The sequence below is a fragment of the Meleagris gallopavo genome, chromosome 10 (assembly GCF_905368555.1).
Source record: "Meleagris gallopavo chromosome 10, MGAL_WU_HG_1.1, whole genome shotgun sequence".
NCBI lineage: Eukaryota > Metazoa > Chordata > Aves > Galliformes > Phasianidae > Meleagris > Meleagris gallopavo.
In genome coordinates, this window is record NC_139413.1 from 29,274,119 (window position 1) to 29,288,524 (window position 14,406).

The following is a 14,406-nucleotide window of genomic DNA, read 5'->3' on the forward strand; positions in this document are numbered from 1 at the left end:
AGAGAGCCACAGGTATTCTGCAATTCTGGCTATGATTCTGTGAAAATAGTGGTAAGGTTATCTGTAAGCTTGGAAACAAAAAAACAAACAAACAAACAAAAACAAAAACAAAAAAAAAAGACTGTAAAGAGCTGAGAAAGTCTTCCTGGAAGCATATTTAATTTGCACTTAGTCTGTTAACCACTTACAGTGCAGTGAAAAATGTTGTGATCAATTATTTCAATTCAGAGACAAAGTGACAGTTCTTACCCTTCCCTGCCATCCTTACTGCCCACATGGCTACACTGACTTCTGTCGGCCTCAGGACATCCCCTGTCTTTGTCAGAGCTGTTGCCTGCCTGGATAGATATTCTATTTAGAATTGTAAATATTTTCTTTTCACTTTTCCTGTTTTCAAAGGATATTATTATTATTCTACCAAGGAAAGCTTAGAAACAGCATTCATGTTGTTTGTAAGAAGACAAAACTATTAGATAAATCCTGCAGCTTGGATTAAGAAAATAAAGGAAAATGTTTTGTTTGATTGTTTGTTTGCATAACACGTGGATTTTGACCGATTCACCACCTGTACAGAGGAAGCACAAATTGCTCATAAACGTATGATTAAAAAATCAAAATCTTGTGAAGCAGTTACTCAAAATGGGATATTCTCACAGAAAATATTCACTTATCCTCTGCTACTGCAGAGGATAAGTGAATAAGCCAAACTTTTTTTTTTCTAAAATGCTGTTATCATGAATCATAAAATAATTTTGGTTGGAAGAAACCATGGAAGGCAATCTGGCAACTCCTGCTCAAAGTAAGGGAACTCTGACAATAGATTAGGTTTCAGCGTCTCCAAGGATGGCAGCAGATGAAGTCTGCCAAACCCCACAGCATTTACCTTCACTTGTTTCCAACAAAGCTGCTATAGGAACCCTTGTAGCCTACATTTATTCAGAATGTCAGTAACAACAGCAATAAAGAGGTAAATGCACCTTCTCGTTATTAACTGTATTAGCTGCTAACCAGTGTGTCTGAGTGGATCTGTGGGTGTGAATCCAAGAACACTTCAGGCTCTCAGCGAGGAGCAGCTGGCAGCTTGGGATCAGAAGACTACACATCTTTTTCTGGCAACTTTTCCCATTAATTCTTCATCATGACACACTGCAGTGTGGAACAGGCTGAGCTGAACCACGCTAATTTATTTGCTTCTTACACAGACTCAAATGATGCTCTCAGACATACTAAAACGCATTTCAAAGGCTGACCTCTGCAGATCTGCTGAATTATTGAGTTGTCAGTGTGATGGCCGTAGATATTTTCACAGTTAGGAAAGCCGGATCCTCAAGCATGACATAGAGAAGAGTTCACATTTCCCAAATATGAAAAAGTAAATATGTCACTGCTCTACAGATGCAGAAGTTCTTTCCTATGACAGCGGTGAGGTGCTGGAACAGCTGCCCAGAGAGGCTGTGGATCCCCATCCATCCCTGGAGATGTTCAAGGCCAGGTTGGATGGGGCCCTGGGCAGCCTGGGCTGGTATTATATATGGAGGTTGGTGGCCCTGCGTGTGGCAGGGGGTTGGAGATCCTCGAGGTCCCTTCCAACCCGGGCCATTCTGTGATTCTGAACACAAATCCATTTCTAAGTTATCACTGCCGTGTCTCCCAGCAGTCTTTCTCAGGATTTCTGAATTATCTCAGCAGTCTTTCCTTCTATTTCTAAGTGGATCCTGACCTTCACTAACTAAAAGTTGAAGAACAATGCACTGATATTTCTTCTAGTGCATGCTGTACCCACAAGATTCAGTTCAAATTAGCATTTCCTAAATTAGGTTTGTAGGTAACGCTGTATTCATTACTACTAAGGAAGTCAGTCTAAAGGTCTGGAAAAAAAACAAACGCATTTCCCTGATCATAGTCCTCATTTGGCTCACTATTTAAGTTTCTATAACTATATAAAAAAGGTACAGACTCATTTGCTCACCACTGTTTAACACAAGTATTCAGCATCAATGAAGTCTTTGGGTGGGGAGAACAACTGGCGCAATAGAGTGCATCTGACATTAAAGCAGCAGCATTCTACTCTCCTGAGTAAGACAGAGCTGTATTGCAGTGTTCTGATATCACAAGTAAACTGCTGCCAGCTCAATTTAAGCTCCTTATTCTGTGTGTACCAGTGAAAGTACCAGTGAAAGAAAGTAAGAGGGGAAAAAAAGATCACAGAACAGGGCAAGACAAGAAAAATTCACTTGCTCGTGTATTGGAAGACTACAACCATCATAGATATCAAGTCACCTATCTTCAAGGCCAGTCCTCCCTTGACAGCAGCCACTGCTTTCTGCAAGGGAAAATCAGCATGTTATGTGATGAGGAAAGGCACTGCCTTCCTCAAGGACCAATTTGGCACAGCGGGGAAGGTAGCTAAGGCAATATGCATCTCAAAGCAGGGGAAAAATTAAAGGCAGGAAGAGCACCAGTGGATTTGGAAGGGAATGTAGGAAAGGAAAGTAGCACTAGTAACCACAGGAAGGATAACAACAATAAGCACTGCAGATAAGAGCAAATGGATTTGAGGGGAAAAAAGAAAAAAAGAAAAAGAAAAAAAAAAAAAGAAAAAAACAGGGAGAAAAAGCACCATAACAGAAGAGCTAAGGACATGATTACATTATTAGATGGACATCAACTGAGTAGCAAAGGAAAGTCAGCTTGTCTGCAAACACTGACTGAAGTTTTTTCAATAGTAAGTGCACGTAAAAGAAAATTCCTACTCTTCTCACTGATGATGGGTCAGAACCCCAGCCTCCTCACACATCCCATCAGAGTTCAGTCTGCTCCTCCCCAGCTCAGTGCCAAGGCCATGCAGCTCTGCAGGCTCTGTGCAATTATAGAGGAGCCCCAGCCAGGCCCACCCGCCAGCCCAGGGGGTGCACCTGACTGCACGGAATTTCGTGCCTGGCGCTGACTTACAGTGATAGGATGCTGCCTCCAGTGCTGCTCCTCTCTGGCCCAACAAATAGCCATGCTTGCTGTTACTGCTAATGGGAATAGGGCTGCAGGAGCTGCAGTCCCACCAGCATAGGAACATCACTGCTCATCCTCCTTCACAGAGAGATTAAATGAAAGTTGCTGAAAAATTCATTCAGCCTTCCCTCCTTTCTCCCTGGTGCCCCAGGATACCAATCTCACAAACAATCATCTTCTTCAGGCAACTCCTCTGGGGCTGGGAGAAGGCAGAACTGCGTTTCCCTACTGGCTTTTCCAAGGACAGCATCAACACTGGGAGAAGCCCGGGAGACAGCTGAGCCCTTGTTCCACAGCAGTGATAGTACACATTAACTGGACAGCAAGTGGTCCCTCACCCTTAGGAATTACTGCTTCTTTGTACAGCGCTGCTCTACCAAAAGGTGACACGCACGCAGAGAAGCTTACACCTGCACATCAGGTGCATGCAGGAGGATTGCAGTGCTCCCGCTCTTACTGTGGGCCCAGACTTCATCCCTCACTTCCGACCACCGCACAAGGGTGAATAAAAGAAACTGCTTCTGCACCAGCATGCCCATTCTCTCAGTGCAGCCCCGCCAAGCAATGGGAGGATGGATTCATGTCTGTCCCCCATGCCTTCCTGACCCAGTGCTCAACACAGCCATCTGCACAGGGATGCTCACACAGCGTGCAGCAATCCGAGCAGGCAGGGCAGCACACTGCACCTCGCCAGAGCAGCCCTGCAGCAGGGCGCAGCACAGCCACACACCGGCATGGTGAGACCTCTGCCAGCCATCCGTCTGCCTCTGCAGCTATCCAATTTTACTGACTTACCTCACACAGCTGAGAATAAAAATGACTAGAGCATAACAAAAGTTGTGGGAAGTTCCCTTCACAGCTGGCTGCTGACAGAGCTGCAGAACTGTCCCAAAAAAGATTCACAGGCTCGAGGAGAGGCTAATGTGTGCGTAAAGTATCTGTTGAACCGTCCTTTTCTTTTTGGCCTATTGTTCTTTCATGACACCAACTCACACTCCCTGTCTAAGTGTGCATTTAATCCAAAACCCAGTAGTCAAAACATAAATAAACAAGCCCTTACGTAAACCAAATATGATCGCTGAAAGTTGATGCACGAATTACAATTTTTTTCTTCTGTCTGGATTACTCCTTCAAACCAAAACTCCCATTAACTCACCGGACCTTCTGTCAGCGGTTCCAGGTGTGAGAGGTGCACCTCAGGACATCCCTCTCTGATCCCTGCCCTGTGCAGCACTGCTGGGGCAGCCCTTTGTTCTCTCCTTGCCTGCTTCTCAACCTCCCCTCTCACTGCAGAACACATAATCGTAACAGACACCATACCACTAATAACGGATACTCCATATAAAGAGACACAAAGTGGAGGTAATCATGGTTTTACAGGTTCACTAGAATTTTTGTCTTGGTGGTCCCTTCGATCACATATCTTTGAAGGATAACAATAAAGGGCCTTGAGTGTGAAAAGGACTCCAGTCTAGGGGAAACCCGAGCCCCCTTGCTGCCTGCCCTGTGATTTCTGTGATTGATTATCCATATCCTCCTCTCAGTTTTAAGCTATTCTTCGTTTATTTCATTTGCAACCTTTCTAAGCCTTTTCCTGATAATCATTTTATTCCTTGGTCTTCCTTTCATTTGGTGACAGCTGACCTGGCAGCAAGCCCAAAACATGGTAAATGACAAATCACTACCAGATGAAGCTCTGAGTTTTACATAGAGCATTTCCCCCGGCCACAGAAAACTTTGAGGCCCAATAAAATTACAAAAGTAACTGAGAATTACACCAAGATCAAGCTTTATATGAAATCTTCAGTTACAGGAAAGTATGCAAATTCTCCAAGTCCCGAGCCAAGTAACTGGGTTAATGAAATCTTATATAAGATTTAGGAAGAGTGATGGGAATGGAAATCCATAGCAACACCTCACTCGGGGTCTGAGACTTGCAGCCATACCTGGGAGCAGGAAAGGTCCTTTGTTTCCCCTGGCAAACAGCAGCCGCAGCCAGAAGCGCTCCCTGAGAAGCAGTAACCTGCTCCATGCCTGACAAGGAGCCGTGCCACATCACCTCCCCGGCCGTGGGGCTCGGAGGGGGTGGTGCTTTCAAGCACTGCCACAGAATTTGCTTGCAATGCAGCATCTTGGGCCTCGGAAGAAAGGGAAGAAAGCAATACCAGACAGAACTAACTGCCGCTAACTACTGCATTAGCTCCTTCTCTGAAGAGTGGATTTCCCCCACAAGGTAAAAGAAAGAAGCAAAGAAGTCACAGTCAGGGGAAAAGATTCTTCTCCTGAGCACTCACAAAGTCAGCGCTGAAGCCACGAGGCTCTGAAATGGGAACGTTTTCCTGAGCCTTTTTTCACCCTCCCAGTGCTGATGCCACAGAACACTGCGTTTGTTACTCAAAGTTACCACACAGGAATTGAGATACTCCTTTTTGCAACAAGGCCTCCTCATTTTTCCTAGATAGATATTTATAGGCACTTATAGTGCCCTTGGAGTTCATGCATACGGTTACAGTTCTTTATCTAACTGTACAGAGGTCCAAATATCTGGGTATAGTGATTTTATTGGAGATAGAGAATGATAAAGTGTATGTAAACTGAAACCATTCTGAGTCACATAATGCAGGCTAAACAATGCCTGGCTGCAGACACAGCCAAAAGACATAAAGTGAGGCCAGCAGAGTCCTAAGGAGAGAAAACCCTCCTGAGACACACTCTTCAGAAATGTTCAAGATGAATGATACAGCCACGCAATGAATGCTTAAAAGTAAAATCAGAGGGAAAAGACCCAGTAACAAAGTGTTTGGCTGTAGTTCTGTGTATTCCAGATGAAAAACATCTTGTTTTTCATAACTGCTGGGAAACCACTCCCTTAAGAAGGGTGTTGTTTGATTTCGTGAGAAAATTTGTAAGATACTGAACACTCATGTATACAAAATATACAGCAAAATATACAGAATATACAGCACAGGACAGACGTACTTCGCTGTGTCCAAATGCAGCCCCCATTCACCAAGGACTTAATTTGGCATTCATAGGGTATGGTTATGACAATTTGTCACCACCAACTAAGCCAGCACACATTCAGTCATACTTGTCTCTGAGGTGCAATGGGAGCTAGCGGTGCTGAGATCACCCAAGTGCACCCTGCAGGCAGCAGATTCCCACATCTCCCCACCAATTATGTTGCTGCAGTGCACCAACGGGGAGCAGGAAGGCTGGCTTTGTGCTGCATGCCCAGCACGGCCTGGAGTGTTCTGCAGCCAGACAGCACTGCTCTGTCTGCTGTAAAAAACACATTAAGGAGATCACATGCAGTTGTTCCAAGAAGAATTAAACTTGACTGTTTTATGAACTTTTTTTTTCTCCTCAAATAGGCCAGAACCCTGCGTTCAGTGTCACAAGCCTGCCACAGGTCTCTGCATCTCCATTGGCTCAGCCCAGGGCCATCAAGAGCAGCCTGGTAACAGGACAAACACCAGGGCAAGCACCGGGTCCATTCAAAGGGGTTGCTGGTGAGCAAGAAACCAGTGGAAATAACCACAACGGCTGAATCTGGCACTTTGGTAAGGTGCTCGCTTCTTACCACTGGAGAGGCCATTCTTTTCTGGGCATGTTTTTCTTTCCTTCAGCAGTTTTGAAGTCACTTGAGAGATAATTACACTACATCCCCTCAGCCTTCTCAGCTTGCAGATTCATGCCCCTCCTCAGCAGGGCCAGCCAACAGGACTGGGCAGGAGGGGTGACGGGGAGCCCTGCACAGCATCCCCTGTCCCTGGCACCACAGCTGTAACAGTCACAGGGGCATCCACCACCTCTGAGCACACAGGACAGGGGAGCACGGACTGAAATTGCAGCAAGCTGTAGGTGGAGGTGAGGGGAACTTCAAAGGGTCAAAGCTAGACAATACCTTCCTGTCTTGGGGAAGCGCACTCAGCTTGGTAGAGGGGAGAGGAGGGAGGCCCTGTCAGCCTTCATTGCCGAAAGGTAATGGTACACAGTAATTTCTTCTGATAATGTCACCAGAAGAGGAAGTCATGCAGACTAAACTCATTAAGGTCTGAGGGGAACATCATGAGGGGCTCTCTTTCTGCAGCAAGGAGGACCACAGCCTGAGCTGTCTGAATGGGAGAGCATCTGTTGTGGCACAGACCGAAAGCTATCAGGGGTTCCCTTTTTGATATATTTTAGTTCCTAAAGTCAAACTTCTCATTTTCAGACTAAAATGATCTGTCCTTCCAAAAAGAAAATTAAAAAAAAAAAAAAGAAAAGAAAAAAAAAAGGAGAAGAAGCTGGCACATCAAAGTTTAAAGCTGATGCTTTCAGCATTTTGGAGGCATTTGAACAACTCACCTTTGTTGGTGTGGTTGTACCAAGCAGGCCAGTAAGACATCACGTTTCTGTAAGTGCTTGCTCCAGAGGCCGTTAAATGTAATGTAGATATTTCCATTGGCTTTGCATCAAGACCAATAGTGCTTTGATTCGGAGGCTTTCCAAGCGCTCTGTGAGCGGAGGTGGAAGAGTCCTCAACAGGCTTTCACCAAAGGCTGCGTCGTCTGCCAAAAATAAGCGGTTATTCATGCAGGGTTCCTGAAGCGCGCACAGATTTAACACCCAGCTCTCCCACCCTTCCTGTGCCTGCAGGCCTGCAGCACGTCCCCCATGGCACGGGCAGGAGCTGGCACTGTGAGCAGGGCTGTGAGCAGGGCAGTCCGTGGCACAGCAGCAGAGCTTTGCCTACGCACCTCCATAGAGAAATGGCCTTGGGTTCAGAAGAAATGCAGTCTGATCTCTTACGTTTTATGTCAGAGGTAGAACAGCTGAATGCGCATAAATCTAGTATGGTTGGTGTTAAACCTGCTATTCCTCCTGAAGAGGTTAACTTGAATATTTAAGATATAATTTTGTGTGTTTTCTCCACTTTGACAGTGCCGATGGAACTGCGCACAGCTCTGACCTGACCTCCCCCTCAACAGGGACAGCACTTGGCCTCGGCTCCTCTCCTGCTTAAGCAAAGCCATCCCTCCCCATCCCCCACAGCACGGCTGGATCCCACCCATGTTCAGGGAGAGACTCGTGCATGGAGCTTGAACCCCAGGCAGAAATCAATTGATTAGACAAACTGGGCTTTATCTTGGAACAAAAAATATTACGACTTTATGCCGGTGTCAGTTGGAAATGTTCTGATGGACAAACATACCTCACGGCACACAGCCTGTCAAGCACACAACATCCTGGAAAAAAACTTTAAAGTAAAGATGGTGATTAATCATTTCAGCTAAAACAAAGCATTCTATTTCTGCCTCTTTGGAAATACTTCTTTCAGTTTTTGAAACTAATGTTGCTCAATAGACTGTAAAATAAACTGCAAAATAAAACTGTCAAAAGAAAAAAAAGAAACTTTTCAATAAAGAGTTTTAGTTTAGTTAATCAGACTGCTCAATCCTTTTCTTTCTTTTTTTAAGAATTTTTGCTCATGGGAAAAGTAGGAGAAAAAAAATCTGTTTTGGAATGAAAGGCCAAAGTCATAAACTTCACTACAGAATGAAAAACACTACGCAAGCGCTGCTGCACTGTGAAGTGTTCACCCGTATTTATGGATTATACCGTTTCACTCAACAAATCTAAAATATCAGTGCAGCCATTCATTTTCAAACAAACATATGTATTTCATCTGTGTACAAGCATACTTCCATGAGAAACTGAAAGTCCTCAGAGAGAAGACCAAATCTTGCAGTCATTATTCAGGCTGAAGACGGTGGGCACTTTGACAGAGTGTGGAACATGAGGTTTGTTACATGAACAACGCTGCAATTTTGGTTTTTAAACACAGAACATCCACGCTTGTCATCACCAAATACATAACTAGTTTTTGCATCCAAAAATGTAAATAACCCATTATGTGAAATAAACCATTTGTCTAAGGTGGCCTTTGTTAGGAATGAAAGATTTAATAGTAAGAGGAATATAAATAACCTGACAATGCAGTCGATTGAATCGCCGCGCCTCCAATTCGGGAGGCGTAGTTGAACTCCAAACCCGTCTGCTCCACACAGAGCAAGAGCCTCAAAATGTCCTCGAGCCCGAGCTTGGCCTCGCCAAGTAAAACAGGCACCGTTTTCCTGCAGAAGAGCGTTTTACACCCCCGGTAAGAACTGCAGAAGCAGAGATGTACGGCGCAGCGCTCCGTGGCAGCAGCCGTGCTGCCGTGCTTTGGCTCGCCGTGGCCGCGGGTCTCTGCGGGCGCCCAGCCGGGCAGCGCTGCAGGAGGGGCTGCAGCCCCGGAGCCCCGAGCAGCTCCTGCACACAGCGCCCCGAGCAGCAGCCAGCGCAGCGCCGTGCCGGGCTCCTGAGCTGCCGCGTGCCTCGGGCATGAGAGCGTGTTTTCCATTCGGAACTCTGGAACTGGATATCCTGCTAAACCTCCCGTCGCCCAATAACCACGTATGAGGCAAGTGGCTGGAACAGCAGAAGCAGCCATCAAAGGCTCTGCAAGCTATTTACACGGGGACCTGCTAGCCTAGACAATGTCCTATGCCAATGGCAGTGGGCCCGGGCTCCTCCCCACGTAAGTCAATAGGTCCATTGTCTTTACCCAGAGCAGGATAAACCTCACGCAAGGCCAACCTGGGCCTAAATTACATCTTTCGGATGCGCACTGCAGATAGCTGAACTTCTACATGAGCAGCAAAGGCACCGCTGATGGGATCCATGCTTTCAGATTGCAAGGCAGAGCTCCGGATGTACCATGAAAAACTGATGGGAAGCCTGCCCTTAAATGCACGCGTGTTTACACAGTCTGTCCGTCTGAATGTTTATTAGCACTGCGAACTTATGCACATAACCTTAAAATAACCTCTTCCTCCAGTGCCCTTTTGCAGAGGAAGATATTACACCCCTTAACTGGATACGTTGCTCTTCCAGTGCTTCCCTAAAGAATCTGTTTTGACGTGGGAATTTAAATGGAAGGAAGCACGTGTATGTAAGCCGGCACAAATTTAAAGCATAACTTCTGTTCACTAAGCTGGACTAATTCTGTTTCCTTCTTCCTTCTTGGTCATCTTTGAAGCACTTTCCTTTACAATCATTAGCTTGTGCTTCCGCCTGAATATCACCTCTCTTCTAAAAGAAAGATTTGCAGACAGACAAATCTTACACCAGTATGGCCCACCGTCTCTCGGTGCAGGAATTCTGTGCTTCAGATGATCACAGAAAAGATAAAAGCTCATCCCTCCATCGGGCCAAGATGAATGGAGTCTCCTTGCACACCCTTATGTGAACCTACCTGAAGACTAATGCGCTTTGTGTGAGCATCTATCTCAACTGATCTTTAAAAGGATTAATCTCCTGTTGCCAGTATATAGTGGTTCTCAGCGAGGTGGAAGGAATTGCCTGCTACATTCCCTGTGGCAAAATGAGAGATTCTGTGGTCAGCAAAATCATGAAGGTACACTTGAGAGCAGCTATTTTTCCTTAACTGTTCTTATCACCATAACACAGGTGGTACTTAAACACAAGGGATGAAAACAGTCTGTTTGCCAAGTCAGATCAATGAAAACATACTTTCTTTGTTCTAATTGCCACTTTCAGTAAAAAATACTGTAATTACTGTAGCACCTCTACAAATTCTGAAAGACAGCAGGACTAGAAAGAAGCAGTGCTGTTTCACTGAGCAGAACACCTCCAGTGAGCCCAACTACAGAAAAAGCAGGAGCCAGGAATATATGGAATGTTGTTTTTTAAGGATGATCCTGAGAATAAATTATGTTTCTTTTACACACCTCTTTCTAAATACATATTTTTGAATTCAAATAAAAATGTTATTGTATTTGAGGTTTTAATCAGATAATTAGTGACAGCAAATTATAACTGCTGAGCCCATTTTGATCTGTTTTGCCGACAGTGTAAAATAAGTACGTAAAACTCAATCAAGCGGTTGTAAGTCCTCTCCTCAAATCCTAATCATGAGTTGCTACATCCAGATAAAACCAGAACAGAACAAGACTTTTTCTCTGCCGTGAGCTGAGAAAGATGCAGAGCAGAGTCCCCACAAACTCCAGAGGAGATAAATTAAGTGCGTGCACGACAGCTAGAAGTTGGAGGCTCTTAATCTTTGTTAGACTTGATGGTTAGCCCCACCTGCGCTCGTATCCAGGACAGAGTAACTGCCTACACACGTGCACATGTCTGCTGCCAGTCACAGTGCGAGTCCTGGCCTGGAAGCCATGCCCCTGCTACAAAGCAGAAGGGAAACGTAGCGTGAAGCAGGGGGTCTATTGGATGCTCTCGCACCACTAGGTGTGGTTCACGTGTCTCTCCTCTCACCTGGCCTTTTCCTGAGTGGTGCCCACCATCTTCCCCAGCACGATAAGCCTGTCACCCTGAGTAAGCACACATGAACCCACGCAGCAGGGCTGCTTCTGCAGCCTAACAAGAGCTGGAGCCTGCAGCTGCATGCAGAGCACACGCAAGGGAGGAAGCCTGAGAAAGGCAACCTGCACGTAGACACTGATCTTCAGCCAGTCTGACAGCTGAGCACCAAACAGCAAAGGCCGCTACACAGGGATGCACCAGAGAAGCAGCCAAAATCAACCTCAACGCTTCGGATGCCCAATGATGGCATAAATTAAGAAGCATTGCAGGGAGAGCTCCTAATGATATGCAGGACAGCAGGCAGAGAGCAAAGTACCTTGTCTGTCATCTTGGCAAGCACACCAGTGAGCTATATCCACTCAAGAAGTGTTGCTATGGACTGGACCAGTCAGCATCTTGCTGGAAGGATGAGTCCTAATTGGTGCCTCTGGCTGTTCTAGGAGATGTATTTGTGGTTAGGAGGCACTACACATTTGATCACTTCATGTATCTGCTGCACCAGTCATTCTAAACCTACTTTCATTATTCTTTCATCATGGGAAGGAGTCCTTCATTATTTCACCTTTGTTCATCTCTCAGTATAAGAGATGCCTGGTCAAACACCATTCTTCTTGTATAAAACATCTACTTATAGCTATCATAGCCAAACAACACCTTTGTTAACTTCTAGCACTGAATAGAATCCGTATGTTCTCCTTTTGTCCTCTGCAGAGGTTGAGCTGTCTGAGATGCTTGCTATGGGATCCTGCACACCACAATTTACATTGCCACTGAGACATAAAGAAGCATCGTATGCCCTGGCCTGCTCCTACGTGAGAACATGATTTGGGGTATGATCAGTCACCTGAATGAAAATCCCCCAAGCCCCAGTGTGAACTGCAGATACACCAGATGGGATGCAGCAAAGACAGGGTAAACGTAATTTCTAGTTCTGAACTATGATCTTGTCTTACCAGGAAACCCAGGCTCCCAAAATAACAGTGCAAACTAGGAGTGGATACATAGCAAAAACCACTGCAGAGCATAAACAGTAAAATAGAACAGAAAGGATCCACATCTCCCCTCTCTGCTCACAGCCACGTGGGAGGCAAAAGCAAATAGAGCTTGGCAAGAGCACGGCTGGGGTGAGCAGCGCAAGGCAGATCAGCTTTCATGCAGTCGTCTTTCCACTTGATCGTGAACTTCAGCCCTGGCTGGGCTCTACATTCTGGGACCCTCCAGCAGTTAGGAGTAGGACAATACGAAGTCCACAGTTCCACGTTCCTCTGGCATGGTGTGCTGAGCAAGCTGTATAAGCCTAACTGCAAGTCAGCGCTCCACCAATTCTAAGTTTTCTTTCATCCTATTAGTTCCTTTCTCCTCAAAAATTAGATAAGTAGTTTTTCTTCTGCTCAAGCATCAACATTCAGATGGTATTAAGGAACAGCAAAACATGAGATAGTGAAGAGCTGCTCTGTGTTACAGTCAGCCAGAGCTGACTCATTTTTGAATGTTTATTTGCAGTGATTGAAACAGTTGCCTTTGAGATCTCCAGTGATTCCCTCTTCCACTCTCTTCTCCTCATAACCGCAAATGGAAGTAATTTCTAAGAAAAGGCTATTAGATTATCAGTAAAATGCTATCCTTTGTCAAACTTTCACTGTGGGGTTCGAGGCATATTGAAGGATAATATGAGAGTACAGTGGCTCTTGGGCCCTGTGAAGCAGACAGTTCTGTGCTGAGCAGTGAGGAGAACTCCTGCAACAGCATATATGTGAGCAATGAATTTAATGTATATGCATGCAAAGTAAAATGTACAGTAAGTTATCAATCTGTTCTGTAACTTTTTTTTATAACTTATGCTCTGTAAAACTCTTCTTTCAATAGCAGAATAGCCAGAGGTCCTGCTGGTCACATCACAAATAGGGCTGGATCCACATCCCTCAGTAGTCAGAGCTGCAATGTGCTCACAGATGCACGATGCATTGAGCAGTGTGCGTTTGTGCAAATGAATATTCAATCTCAGAAAACTTCTACAAACAAGCAGGTGGACAAAAGGACTGTGTCAAACCAAGCTGACGTTTCCCATACCGCCCTCTGCACAGAAGTACCTGTCTAATTCCAAGCACAGAATTCAACAAAAGTAAATGTCTGGGCTGAAACACTATCTACACATTTAATTCTCCTCTACAGCAACATAACACTGGCACTGAGTAAAATTTCCCCCATTTCTCCTCTCACATGTCAGTCAAGGGTTAACGAAGTCATACCAGCAGAAAAACGATAAACACAAAGAGCAATGAGGTCCCTTATTTCTACTTAGGACACCAACTGAACACCTGCAGCTGCACTTTCGAAATAAATTTATTTCAGGGAATTACAGTAGCACTTCGTACGTACTGGTCACAGAATTATAAATCTTGGGTGAACCTCGATTCCTTGTTTATACATACGTGAAAATATTCTGGCAATTGTAACCTGTGGGCAAGAAACTGGGATCTCATTTCTGGAGATCCTCTGTGGTTTTCAGATCTGGTACAAATTAATCACCTTTTCCATTAGCTTCCTTCCCAGCTTGTCAATTCAGTAAACAAAACATCTCCAGCTAGGGAGGCCCAAATGTGCTTTTTTTTGACAGCCGTTTTCATTTTAATGCACACACAGTGAACACTTTATCACTCTACAAAGTAAGAAACTAGCCGGTGAAAATTATGAAAGCTTACACTGTGAAAAAGAAGTGAATCTGTCCTTTAATTCACATTGCAAGGAACAGTTCCTTGTAGTGACACCTCACCAGAAAGTCCTACCACAGAGTCCGAGAGCCTTTCTTAGCCTCAGAGGTAACACTCTCATCTGATTCCTGTTTTCCACCAAGCTAAGCACTACATGAGGCAAAGCCTCCTGAACATCTGCAGTTGAGCTCCGGGGAAAAAAAAAATAAAAAATGAAATCTGTGAATAATTAGCAACTTAGAAATCCCTGACTAAATGTCAAGCAAAAGCAAGCACACTTCAAGAGTTCTGTTGTGCTCAGAGTATGGGACGTGTGAGA